At 38.6% G+C, this 14,850-nt stretch overlaps 1 protein-coding gene across 2 annotated transcripts in view; it reads left to right on the forward strand.

Annotated features, from left to right (window-relative positions):
• The first annotated feature begins 5,666 nt into the window (after positions 1–5,666).
• Baat (bile acid-CoA:amino acid N-acyltransferase) overlaps positions 5,667–14,850 on the forward strand; it is a 90,647-nt gene continuing 81,463 nt past the window's right edge. For both annotated transcript variants that reach the window (XM_063224513.1, XM_003470900.3), the window contains exon 1: positions 5,667–5,769. The gene's annotated coding sequence lies outside the window, so the exon portion shown is untranslated. The remainder of the gene's footprint in view (positions 5,770–14,850) is intronic.

Raw genomic sequence — 14,850 nt, forward strand, 5'->3', positions numbered from 1 at the left:
ATAATTAGTAGCTTGCAGGATTTTCAGATCAGTTTCCTAACATGTTAGGTGAGGACTAACCTGTGAAGTGAAGGAAAAAAGGGCAAATGGAAGCAATTAGATCTGCCCCTACCTGGAAAAATGGTAAACCAGGAGCACTGTTGCATCTCTGCAAGGACTGTAGAGATTAGCACCACCATCAAGGACCCATAAGATGCAGAGGTGATTGTTCTTTCTAAATTTCATTTACCCTTGAAGTCTTTTCATGCTTGAGTTGCAAGAAAAGAAACTTCTCAGAACTGTGCCAAATGCAAAAAATCAACCCTGCCCAGGAGGACACCTGATGATGGCCACGTCACATTCTGTTTCGTCAACCTGGCTCACCTGCAGCACCTCCCCGCCAACCCTTAAAAACCCTTTTCCCAAGCCAAATGGTGCCTGTCTTGGTCCACAAGGCAGTCTACCTCCTGCCCAGCAAAGCTTCTTTCTCACAGCAGAATGTCTGGTCTGGCTTTGTATGGGTTCCGGTCCATCATTGGTGCTGAAATCTGGGCAGGATCCCTAGATCAACCGAATGGTCCCTCCCGACCAGAGGGCTTCCCCCTATCCAAAGCCAACCAACCCTGCATGGATCACGAGTCCCAGAACGTTCCCTCGCTGATGCCAGCATCCAGACACTTCAAAATTGTGAGTTCCATTTATGCCTTTCTCTCTTCCTCCCCCTCCTCCTCCTCCTCCTCCTCTTCTTCCTCCTCCACCTCCTCCTCATCGTTGTCAACTCCAATCCCTCTTTCTGCCCTTCACCCATCTTCCCAGACACTCTGGGACTTCCTAAACACTTTCCCTTGTTTCAGCTCTTTTCTGGAATGGGTCACCACAGAGCTCTTTCATGGCACTTTCTAAGACTTCATGCCTGAGGAACTTGCCTTTTGCATTTTCATTTTCTTCTCTCTCTTTTTCTTCCCATGAAGGCAATAGTCCTTTGTGATGGCTCATCCATGTTTCTGGACTTCCTGCCCTTCGCAGGAAAGTTGTGTCGACATGCTGAGCTGATCCCCCAATCCCACACTCGACCTTCTCTTCAACCAGGGACACTTGCTCAGGGTGCCTCGGTCCTCTGTCCCATTTGGGACCCTCTATACTCAACCTCTTCTCTGCCTGGGGATGCCTGCTCAGGGAGCCTGTGGTCCTACATCCCTCATGAGACTTTCTACAGACAATTCTTGCCTTCAGCCTCCTCTCAGTCTCAGCATCTCTCCTCTGCCTCATCCCCACTATGGAGAACAATCAATCCTCTTGCCCTCATATCTTCATCCCTTTTGGGATTTTCTATGGTCGATTCTTGACCTCAGTCTTCTCTGAGTCTTGACATCTCTCCTCTGCCTCATTTTAACCATGGACAATGTTTTCTCTTTTTCCCCCTCTGCCACACTTCTGTCCTCATTTGTGTCAAGTCTGTCCTCTGCTCCCCTCTTAGTCTCATAGAACTCAAACCCAAACATCTCACCTTCCTCTGCCAGACTGCTTAACCCTTCTATACGCAAAACAATAGATCAACTTGGCCCCCCAAAAAAGTACACTTAACTTTAATATCCTCCAGGATTTAAACAACTCTTATCAATGCAATGGAAAGTGGTCCAAGGTGCCCTATGCCCAAGCATTTTTTTGCTCTTTGCAACCCCTGCTCCTTCTGCACCATCCTTCTCAGACCCATCTGACCCTTCACACTGCCAAAACCCTTCCTGAGAATCCCACTGATTTTAATATCTCTCATGCTCTCACCCCCACCACATCCACAAAGCTCCCCTTGTTCTCCACTGCTGGCATCTTCTCCTCTAATCTCTGTTTATTTTCCCCCTCTCTGATCTCTCATGTATTTTCCAGTGTATAACATCCTTTGCTGTATGTGCATCCATACAATTATAGGAAAAAGCTTAATTCTCCCTTCCACTCTGTTCCCTCAACAAAAGGTTAAACTCCCATTTTATTTCCCAAGCAACACCAGACATTTAGACTAAATTCAAAAAGTAAGATCTTGGTCCTTAATCCCCCCAGGGAGACTTCTTAGATATGACTTTCCATGTCTTCAACAATAGACAAAAACCACAAAAACAGAACAACCTTAAAAAGGTTGCATTATAGGACAACGTTTTTTTTTTAAAACAGCTGCATTCCAAGCTAAACTCTGAGGCCAACTTCTGGCTGCAGAGGCTGCAGTAGCAGCAGCCGCACTTGGAGCTCAACGTAAAACACAGGCCAAATAACCCAAGCCCCTCCCATTGTGCTTCAAATGTGTGGCAGAAAAATGACACTGGATAGGAGCCTACCCTGACCTGCAGCCACAATGGGAACTCGTCCCACCTGCAACCAAGAGGGCAGAGCGGGTAAGTCATCATCTTCCTCTCCCTCACAGGATAAGACACTGCTGATCTGTTCAGCATCACTGTTGAAGAGGATTGGTGAGACTCAGGACCCACAGCCCTCACTGAGGTATCTTTCAGAGCCCTGAGTCTCACTGGACATTTTAGGTAACACCCTCTCTTTTCTTGTTGATGTGAAGGCCAATGTTCCCAGTCTTCAGTTTTCACTGTGGAAATTGATGGCCAATGTAAGCGACCTCCCCAGACAAGACCTGCTCCCTGCAGATTCCAAACTCTTTATACACAACTGTCTTATTATCTCAACCTGTCCTGTACCTCTTTTTGATGAAAAACTATTCCAAAAACTCAGTTACTCTTATACTGCCTCTCTCCCCATGGTTCTCATATTCCAATCATAACCATTGTGTGCCCCTGTCTTAGCCCCTTCCTCTTCCCTCCTCACTCATCAACCTTACAGTCCAAGACACCTCCATGCCACCCACGTTACTCTGCTGTTAATTTGCCTCAAACTCCCCCTCAGTCTGCCTTTCTGCTCCCTAATACCCAATAGCTCCTAAACTTCAGCAGGAGTTCAAACCTATAATCCACCACATGTTGACTAATAGGTTTCAAAGGTCACTCACTTACCTTATGACACCTCATTCTCCCTATCCTCAAATCCAATGGTTCCTATTGCCTAGTCCAAGATCCCAGAGCTATTAACAATGAGATAATTCCAATTCACTCTCTGGTGCTAAACCCTCACCCTAGACTGTCTCATATTCCTACATTTTTCACTGTTCCCTTATACCCCAATTGCCAAAATTTCTTTGCCATCTACCTCTATCATAGATCATGCTCAGGTTTCTGGCTCTGCCTTCCCCTTCAGTTTCTCTTTTGAGCTCCTCTCTTGGTTCTCACCATTCCTGGGCCCCCTTCGCAGGCCTCTGCATCATGCTCATGCTCATACCATGTCTCATCTCCCTAATCCACAACACAGTTACAAAAGTCACCACCCAAAATGTGCTTGAGCTGCAAGAAAAGAAACTTCCCAGAACTGTGCCAACTGCAAAAGTCAACCCTGCCCAGGAGGGCACCTGATGATACCATATCACACTCTGTTGCTCCACCTGGCTCACTTGCAGAGCCCCTCCCTAAAGCTCTTTCCCCAAGCCAAATGGTGGCTGTCTTGGTCTGAAAGTCTACCCCCTGCCCAGTAAAGCTTCTTTCTCATGGCAGAATCTCTGGTCTGGCTTTGTATGGATTCCACCATCATAGAATTTGGTACTAGAGAAATGAGGTCACCACTGTGACTATACCTGACCATGTGGTTCAGGAGCCTTGGCGATTGGCTTGTGGGAAGACTTTAGAATGGTTCAGAGATGCTGGCTGAAAGAGCACTCCAAGATTAACTGAGGTGGTATTTTTTTTTTTTTTTTGGTCTTTTTTCATTTTTTATCGGTACCGGGGATCGAACTCACGACCGCCTGCTTGCAAGGCAGGTGCTTATGCCACTGAGCTAAACCTCCAGCCCCCTGAGGTGGTATTTTATGGGAACTTCTGGGCAGAGTTAAGAAGAACAGAATTGTGATAGAAATGTTGCTGTTAAACATCAGAAGGTTTCTGAAGGGAAAGAGGACTACATTGACTGTTGGACTCCAGATGATGTGTGTTATGGCTTGGCACACAGCTTTGCTGCATTTTATTCATGTCCAAAGACTGCATGAAACTGAGGTTAAGGATGGCAGATTAATTAATCTGTCAGTAGTTCCAGTAAAGCTGTGGACTGCAAAGATAGAGCTGAAGAGATCTTGATTGCTAAGAAGGAATAGAATGGAAAATGGCCTGAGGGCATCATGAAAAGCCCTCACCCAAGTCTCCACCCTTTGTGGCCTCAAAACTGCAAAAGTGAAAGGATTTGTTCTGAGGAGAAAGTCACAGAGCACCATGTTCTAAAATGGCGGCAGCCACACTATGTTGTAGAATGATGGCAAGTGCCAACACCAAATTTCAAATGGTGGTGGCCATATCAGATTTCAGAATGGCAGCAACCTAGAGAATTTGTTCATTAGAATTGGAGTAGAGTGCCCAGTGCTTCAGGCACTCAATCCTTACAGCCAAGAGAGAAGATATCTTGACTACTACTCTAGCTGGAAGCAGACCTTGGTTTTGAGACACACTGTTATGATCTAGGCCTTAAACTTCATTCTGCTGAGGCCTCAGAGAAGAGGAGAACTATAGAAACAACTTCAGTATTTTCATTAATTATTTAAGTGTTCATGATTAGAATGTTGACAGAACCATATGCCTCTGGACATGGAAATTAGGGATGTGTTATTATAAACTAATGAAAAAGCAATAATTGTTATAAAGTAATAGAGAGCAATAAAGACTCAGTTATGCTCACATCCTTGTGTTTTGTGGAAGGTAGCGTTATGACTGATAGAAAAATGTATTTGGTGAAAGAAACATTTAAGAGGTCAAGGTGCAATACAGCTTCTCTTGGATAGTAAAATATGAGAAGACAAAAGTTGATTAAAGATGGAAATTATAATCAAAGGAAAAATACAACTTAAGTATTTAGAACAGTCTAAGCTTGCGAGTGCTAGCCCTTTCGTGGTCACCATTCTATTGGCAGAGGGATTGAATTATAAACCTGAATCTGGATCATAGGCATCTGGATTTATTTACCTGTCTACTATCAACAGTACAAGAAAAACCTATAAAACCCAAAAACACAGGCTAGGGATATAGCTCGGTGACACAATGCCTTCCTGGCAAGCACAAAGTGGTGAGTTTCATCCTTGGTAAAATAAAATAACAACAACAATAAATTTACCCACAATTTGGCTAACACCTTGAGCATAAGAAATACCACAATTTGTAAAATGAAAGCAGAAAATAAAAATGATGATCTATACAAATATAGATTTAACCATGGTTTGGTCCAGAGAAAGTTAAATCCTTGTCCTTGCATCTAGGGTGTGAGCAGTGGTGAATGTTTTACCTTCAACATGAGAAACTAAATACATAGTTTATCTTTCTAAAAACTTTACTTCTAGCAGATCCACTCTCACTCTAGTTATACTTAGATTTCTTTATTCATACAAGACACATATCCCAAATAGCATCAACAAAATTCACAAAACATGTTTATACAGAAAAGCCAGTTAACAGAATATGTGAGTAAAATATAGGAACTCTACCTAAGAGGTTGAAATAAAAAGAATAAAAATGAAAAATGAAAAATGGGGGTATGGGTTCAATGAAATTTACAAGTTAATATAAAACTAGAGGAAAGAGGTGAATAAATAAGCTGGTGCTATTAGAGACGTTATCCATTAAAAGATATTTGAGATTGATTCTAAGGACATACACAGCTAGTGTGTTTCATTACAGCTTGAAAAGAAGGCTTCAGAGAATAACTCAGGTATTGTGGTTTATCATTATCATTCCTTCTTTGGCACTGGTTAAAGTCTTACTTGTTGAATTAGAAGTAAGAATCAGGTTATTTATTCCAGAGTTTAGAAGTTTACAATGATAATAATCTTTCTACTTCTTTTGTAATCTCAGAGATTTGTAAAGTTCTGAGGAGTACTTAGACGAGGGTGCATTTTCAGTAATATTTTGCTTAGAAAGAACAGTAAAAAAGAGGGCCAGGGATATGGCTAAGGGGCACAGCACGTGCCTGGCAAGTGTGAGATTGTGAGTTCAATCCTTGGTACAAAAACAAAACAAAACAAACCCCCCAGTAATGGTCACTTGCTGTCTAAATGAGAACACTAAGCTGAAATTTATGTACATTGTAAATTGTTGTATCTGTACATGATAGATTAGTTCTTTTTACATCTCCTCATTCTTCCCTCTTTATTCCACAGTCCATCTTTGGTCTTCCCATTTGCAAAGATCTTTCTTCCCATTTTCTTTTATCTCTCTTTTATTTTGCTCTTTATGCTATGGATTTCTCATATGAGAGAAATTATATGGTATTCAACTTTTGTGTCTGATTTATTTCACTTCAAACTGTATTTTTAAGTTGTATCCATTTCCCTAAAAATGGCTCAGATTTATTCTTCTGTATAGAGGACTAGTATTTGATTATGTATGCACACCATATTTTTATCCATTTGTCTGATGGTGAACCTATATTCTGCTTCCAAGATTTAGCTATCATGAATAGCTATACTGTAAACATTGGTGTACATGTATTGTTGGACTATGATGTTTTTAACTCATCCAGGAAGATTCCTAGTAGGAGAATAGCTAGATAAAATGCAATTTCTGTTTTTAGACTTTTGGAGAATCTCAGTACTGGTTTCCATAGTGGCTGTACTGATTTAATTTCCACTAGCAATGGAGAATGGCTCCCTTTTCACCATAGCCTCACCAACATTATTAGTATCATATTTGATGTCTTGGTGATTGCCATGATTTCTGGAATAAGATGAAATCTCAGGATTCTTTTCATTTGCATTTGTCTAATGGTTAATAATGTTGAGTGTTTTTCATGTATTTTTTGAGTTTTAAAATATATTGTAGATACTAATCTTCTATCCAAGTTGTAACTGACAATTTTTCCCATTCTATAGGATCTCTCTTCACTCTGTTGTTTGTTTCTTTTGCTATGCAGAAACTTTTTTAAGCTGATACAACCCAATTTGTTTAATTTGCTGTTATATGTTATACAATTCGAGTTTTGTTTAGAAACTGCCTGCCAATGCCTATGACTTCAAGATTTATAGTTGTTTTATTTTCCAGGGCATAAAATGTTTCTGTTTTAATGTTTAGGTTTCTCATCCATTTTTATTTTAGCTTACTATGTGATGAGAGATAAGGACCTAACTTCAGTTTTCTGCATGTGAATACCCAGTATCCCCACTATTTGATATCTTTCTTCTAGCATATACTTTGGTTAGGTGGTTGAATGTGTCTATTTTTTCTAAGGCAACAACAAAGACAGCTGATTTCTCTTGGCATCTTTATTTCATCCTTTTGACTTCCTCTTGATCTCGACTATAAAATACTGAGGAAGTAATTTTCACTAAACAATCAAGTGAACTATCTGAAGCAAAAGCCATCTTTTAAAATTTTCTCTTATTATCTAGGAGGGACTGAGTAATAAACTTGTGTTTAAGAATAATCTGCTCTTGCCCCTCCCCAACCCCCTGGACCTGGGACAGGGGTGGATCATTGGCTCCCCTTCCCCCTGGACCCCTGGACCTAGGCCAGCCATAAATTATTGTCTGCCTCACCCCTCCTCCTTGATCCTGGACCTTGGACTTCAGTGGATTGTAGGTAACCCTTTCCCTCCACCCAAAAGACCACAGCAGTCCTCTAACCATCAGTAACCCCTTCCACCACCTGCAGAACCTTGCTGGGATGAAGGGAAACTCAGTAACTCCTCATCCACACCAAGGACCTCAGTGGGCTTGCGATAGTGTGGTTAGTTTCTCCCTCAAATACAGGACCACAGTGGGTAAACAGTAGAAGTAGCGAAGTTACTCCCAACTGTAGGACCTTGGCGAGCCTGGCAAGAGTGTGGGTGAGTCCTTCCTCCATATAAAGAAGACTAGTTAGGTTGAGGAGAGTGCTGAAAAGGCATCTCCCAGTTTGGAGGAAATCAAAAGGTCTTATGAGACACCCAGTGACACAGTAGGTAATCACTATAGCCAGGTAGATCTGGTGGCCTGGAACAACCTGAATCATAGTAAGGGTAGAAAATAAGGGTTGACTTACATCAATACTCTTAGGCTAATCAGCCTAGGAAGAATATAGAGCTCACCCAACAGATTATGCAGGAGGAATTCAGATGACTGGTCTTTCCCTTCATTGTGGGACCCAGCAATTGGAGAAACACCAATCACACAGTAGGACCCTAAGATGCACTGCTGACAGTTGAGACTAGTGGGATTGAAAGACTAAATATTAGCCCAAAGGTTAAAATGACAAAACAAAAAAGCAAAATGCAATCTCAAACATCTAGTCCATCAGGAACAAGTACAGGAAGCATTGGAATAGAGGACATTAAAAGTCATACATCTGAAATTTCTGAAAAGATAGCAAGTGAAATAAAGAAACAAATCCATGAGGCTATAGAAGAAATCATATTAGAAATAATATCTCAAGTAAAGAAAGAAATGACAACCTTAATAAATGAGTTGCTCAGCATGGCTTGAGAAGACATAGATAAAGTACAGGAGCATGGGAAAATCATGGAAACTCTAAACAAACAATATAGAAAACAAGTAGAATGGATGAAATAAAATTAAAAAGATATCTAAGAAATGAAAAATTCTAGTGAAAGCTGGTGAAATTGTTTGACTGAAGCTGAGGATAGAATTTCAGACCTTGAGGAGAGGATTGCAGCTAGCAATCATGAAAGGAAAGAAATTTTAAAAAGAACAAGGCAGCACGAAATCACAGCTTCAAGATGATGCAAAGAGAAACAATGTAAGATCCGTAGGTATCAGTGAAGGTGCAGGAGTCAACACAAATGTCATCAACAAACTATTCACAGAAATAATAGCAGAAAATTTCCCAAACAAGGGGAAAGATTCTGATACATAGATAAGTGAGGATATGGAATGCTGAACAGTCATAACCAAAATAAATCTATGCTGATACATAGATAAGTGAGGATATGGAATGCTGAACAGTCATAACCAAAATAAATCTATGCCCAGATATATAGTAATAATAAGGATCCCAGAAGTCCAGTGTAAAAAAAGAATATGAAAAGCTGTTAGAGAAAAGACACAACTCACCTATCAAAGAAGGCCTATTAGAATCCTAGAAGACTTTTCAGCACAAACCCTCAAGATGAGTTTGGAGTGAAGTATTTCAAGCCCTGAAAGAAACAGCTTCCAATCCATATTGATGTACCATGTAAAACTTTCTTCGAAATTTAATGAAGAAATAAGATACTTCCATGACATAGAACAACTGAAGAAATTCATGTCAACCAAACCAACCCTAGAAAGAATACTGAAGGACATAGTATATAGAGATAAAAATGACTACAATTTCCAGAACAACAACAGAAAGAAACCACCAGACAGAGCAAGCAATTAAACAAGGGGGAAAGTAACATGACAAAGTTGAGCCAGTGATATCAGTTATATCTATCAATGTAAATGAATTCAATTCAGCTATTAAAAGAAATAGGTTGAGAGAATGGAGCAAGAAACAGCATCAAACAATATGCTGTATACAACACATCTGAATCAAAAGGAAACTCATAAACTAAAAGTGTAAGGATGAAAAACAATATTCCATGTGACAAGAACCAGGAAAAAGCAAGGGTAGGTATTCTATTTGCAGACAATGTGAATTTCAGCCAAAAATGATCCATAGAGATAAAGAAGGTCACTACACACTTGTCAGGGTAATAATGCAAGAAGAACTAACAATCATAAACATATATGCACCAAACAGGAGCACCCAACTATATATAATGAATAATAATAGATATGAAAAACAAGATAAGCAACAACACAAAGAATTAATGAATCAAAGAGCTGGGTTTTTGAGAGAATAAACAAAATTGGTAAACCTCTAGTCAGTCTTATCAAGAAAAAAGAAATAACTCAAATTCATGCAAAAAGGACTGAAAAGAGAAAAATAACTACAGATCCCATGGAAATCAAAAAGATCATGAATACCTACTTTGAAAATCTTTACTTGTATAAGGTGGAAAAAGCAGAGGAAATGGACAGAGATTTCTAGAAATACATGAACTACCAAAGTTGAATCAAGAAGATATAATAATTTTTAATAACCCAGTATCATTACTAAAATTGAAAATGTGCTGAAAAACTTACCAACAAAGAAAAGCCCAAGTCCTGATGGATTTACAGTTGAATTCTACAAGAAATTTATAGGAGATTTAATGTCAATACTCTTCAAACTCTTCAGTGAAATGGAAGGGGAAACAATCCTCCACAACTCATTCCTGGAGGCAAGTGTTACTCTGATACCCAAACCACAGAAAGACCCAACCCAAAAGGAGAACTATAGGCCAATTTCCCTAATGAACATAGATGCAAAGATTGTCAATAAAATACTGACAAATAGAATGCAGCAAATCATCAAGAAGATTATACATCATGACCAAATGGAATTTATCTCAGGAATGCAGGGGTGGTTTAATATATACAAATCAATAAGTGTAGTACACCACACTAACAGAGCCAAAGACAAAAATTACATGATCATCTTAATAGATGCATAAAAGCTTTTGAGAAAGTCCAACACTTGTTCATGATAAAAACCCTACAGAAACTCAGTATAGATGGTGTCTACCTCAATCTGATAAAGGCTTTCTATGACAAACCAACAGCCAACATTATACTAAATGAATGAAAACTGAAAACTTTCATTCTAAATCAGGAACAAGACAAGGATGTTCACTATCACCACTGCTATTCAATATACTTCTGGAAACATTAGCCAGAATAGTCAGACATGAGGGAAAAATAAATGGAATAAAGATAGGAGAGGAAGAAGTTAAATTATCACTATTTGTAGAAGACATAATCTTCTACATAGAAGACCCTAAAAACTCCATCAAAAACCTACTATGTTTAACAATCTTAGCATTGTAGATAGATACAAAGTCAACATTCAAAATTCAGTAGCATAGAAACAAAATCTCACTGAGAGACAGATTATGGAAATATTGCCTTTCACAATAGCATCCAAAAAGTGAAATACTTAGAAATCAACCTAACAAAGAATGTAAAATACCTATATGCCTAAAATTAAACTACTCTAAAAAAAGGAGATTGAAGAGGATGTTAGAAAGTGGAAGGATATTCCACTTTTGGTTAAAAAGGGTCAATACTGAAAATGGCATACTCCCAAAACTATTATATAGATTTAATGCAATCCAAATCCAAATGTCATTAACATACCTTACATATCTAGAAAAAACATTACTAAAATTAATTTGGAAACAGAAGAAAAACTAGCAAAGGAAATTCTGCAGGAGGCCTCTCAATCCCTGACTTGAAATCATAGTAGAAAGCTACAGTGATAAAATCAGCATTCTACTGGCAAAAAAATAGACCTGAGGACCAATGGAACAGCTTAGAAGATGCAAACACATTTACAAAGACACTCAGCTACCTTATATTTGACAAATGGACTAAACATGTTCACTGGAAGAAGGATAGCCTCTTTAATAAATGGTATTGGAAAATTGGCTCTCCAAATGCTGAAGACTGAAACTAGATCCATATCTATCACTACTCACTAAATTAAAGTCAAAATGTATCATGATCTAAATATTAAAACAGAAATACCTAATCTACTGGAAGACAAGATGGTTAGAAATCTTGGAGACATAGGGTAGGCAAAGAGTTCTTGAACGAAATTCAAACCACTTGGGAAGTACTTCAAAGAATCAACATATGGGATCTCATCTTATTAAAATCTTTTTACACTTCAAAAGAAATCACCAACAAAGGGAAAAGAAAACCCACAGAATGGGAAAGAATTTTAGCGAGCTGTCCCTCAGACAAAGGACTTATATCCAGAACATATAAATAATTGAAAAACATCAAGCCCCTCAAAGTCAAAGACCCATTCCAAAAATGGGCATCTGAGATGAGTGCCCATGTCTCAGATGAAGATATACAAATGGCAAATAAATACATGAAGAAATGTTCAACATTACCTGTCATTTGAGAAATACAAATGAAAGCAGCTTTGGGATTCCATCTCACCCCAGAAACAATGGATGCCATCAAGAAATCAAATTCTCAGTACCCTCCCCCACCCCAAAAAAAGTCACAAGTACAGTATTAGTGGCTGACCTCAATACGCCACTTCCACAAAAAGGACACTAATGATGAATCTAAAGATACTTGAAAATCCAGGAATCCAAATGCAAACCTAGTTTAAGGAAATAGTGGGGAACCATACAAATTAGACTAAAAATTAATGGAATTGAGTCTAAAAAATACACTTAAGTGCTCAAAGAATTAATGAATTGGATAGCTGAAAGAATAAGCTAAGTAGGTAAACATCTAACCAAACTTAGCAAAAGGAGGACCAATACATCAACACAATTAAAAATGGAATGGGTGAAATCACAAGAGACACTGTCAAAATGCAAAAGATTATGAGTAACTACTATGAAAAATTGTACTGTAACATACCTGGAAAATCTTGGAGAAATGGGCAGATTCCCCAAGAAACACATATGAATTACAAAAACTGAAACGTGAAGACATAAAACTTCTGAATAAGCAGTGGAATTGAGTCAGTAATAAAAGTCCTACGAAGTAAGAAAAGCCTATGACTTGATTGCTTCATAGTTAAATTCTACAAGAGCCTGAAACCACCAATACCCTTCACGTGCTTTAAAGAATTTGAAAAGAAAAAAATGCTTCCAAACTCATCCCTGGACTCTAGTGTCACTGATTTCAAAATCAAAACCCAACTAAAACAGAAAACTACAGATCAACCTCTTTAGTGAATGGTATTGTTTCCCTAAGAGATTGTCATCTATTTCTACAATATTTCCCATTTCTTGAATTTCTACTGTAATGCAGATATTCTAGAAGTTTTCCTGTCACCATATTTATTTTGTCTTAATTTTTGAAGGCTATTTTTGTTATATAAAAATTTTTGATTTGCTTATTTTTTAATTTTTATTTACTTTTTTTGGTATCAGGAATCAATCTTAGGACCTTGCACTTTCCAGACAGCTGCTTTTATCACTGAGCTGTATCCCCAGCCCATAGATTTATTATTGTCTGTCTTTCATTGTTTTGGGTAGGAAATAAATAAAACATTAGCCACCATCATCTGTTTCTATTTTCCTTTTGTACTTTAAAAACCTGCTTCATATGCAGTCACTTGGAGTAGTTTGCATTTGTCTTGTCCTCCTTTTGTCTCATTTCCTACTGATACGTCGTGATGCTTTTCAAGAAACTGAGGGAACTTTCAAGAATTATATTTTTCAAATATTTCTCCTGTCCTTATCAATCTAAGGTACCAATCACACATCTGTTGGAGTGTTGGTATTTTCCATACATCTCAAATGCTCTCTCTGTTTATGTTTTCTCTCCATGGCTTACTGTGTATATATCCACCGACCTGTCCTTATATTTGCTGCATCTTATTCTATTTCTTGTCTAGCAATTCGAAGTTCTGGAGCTCTTGTGTGTTTTGATCATAAATGATTCCATTTTATGATCATGAGTTAAGTTTTCCTACATATCTTGTCCATCATAATTTACAAAAATTAATACTATGTATCTTTAAGGAAAATAATTACTGAAAGATTTTCCTTCAGAAAAAAAGAACACCTCTCTTCTCTCAAAATGTTGTAATTAAGGGTCAAATATTATCTATTTTTGACATAGATCTGGGGTTGTTATGGCTTTAATTCAGTGCACTGCTGATTCAGTTTGGGTTTGTGGATTAGGCCTTTTGCATCATCAGCTAATGAATTTCTGGGTAATTTATGTGTTTTATAGACATGTTACTAGTTTTTCACATTGTGACAAATTCTTATTTACAGTTCTTCTGGAGGGTTGCTGGTGGGTTTTCCTGATTCTGTAGACATGCTCCTGACTTTTGGAGTGTAGGAATATTTTTGTCAGGTCCTCTACCTTCCCTTTTTGGAGAATAGTTGGTTTGCTTTAAAAGAAATTTACAATTCTTCAGGAATTTATCTTAGCCCCAGACTGAGAGTATGCAGGCTGTTTTTCCACATATACTGCTATCCAACAAAGAGTTGGGCCTATAAAAAGTTGGTAGAGACAAAGCAAGCCTATGTTTTAACAAGACCAGTGATGTACCACAGGGGTGCTAGTATACAGCAGACAGTCCTCCTAGACTAAAACCCCAGGGCTGCCTTCTAGAAAGTTCTACTTATGTAGCAGCTCCTAGACCTGTTTCATTAAGGTTTAGCAATGAAATAAAAAAGACTTTTGGAAAGTTTTCGGGGAATTATGCATGTGCAAAAAAAGGGGATCCCTATCCCTCCCTTTCTGATCTCAGTTATTCCCAAATGTGCTCCCTTTCTCAAAACCCTAACAGTATCACCTGAAGTGGAAGGAGTGAGGACTGGGCACCATGCTGCCCGGCCACACAGTGGTGAGTGGAAATCTCATATCCAGGTAGGATACTGAAGCAAACTGCCCCAGTTTATTAGGCTACAAAGGGAAGCAAAAGGGTGCAACAGGGTGGTGCATGCTATCCACAGGCTAAATCACACACCCTCATAGCCAGCACAGGGACAAATGTGAGTGAGGCATGTGCTTCTCTTCTACCTAAAAACTTGCGTCCATATATCCATTAAAAGTGTATGAAGGTTTTTGATCATTTATTCTTATTGATCTCTGTAGGAATATCATTGGCAGTTCATAACAATTAGCAGGTTGTAGGAAACAAAATTTTGTCTCCAAGGTTGCTTGTTACTTGGTATAGTTAAAATCATTTTTTTCAGTCTAAGCAAATTAATGAGTTAAAGAAAAACAAAGAGAGAAACCTAAGAAAC

This window comes from Cavia porcellus, unplaced genomic scaffold (assembly GCF_034190915.1).
Source record: "Cavia porcellus strain 051 isolate PalLab524CR breed Dunkin Hartley unplaced genomic scaffold, mCavPor4.1 scaffold_1, whole genome shotgun sequence".
Taxonomy (NCBI): Eukaryota; Metazoa; Chordata; class Mammalia; order Rodentia; family Caviidae; genus Cavia; species Cavia porcellus.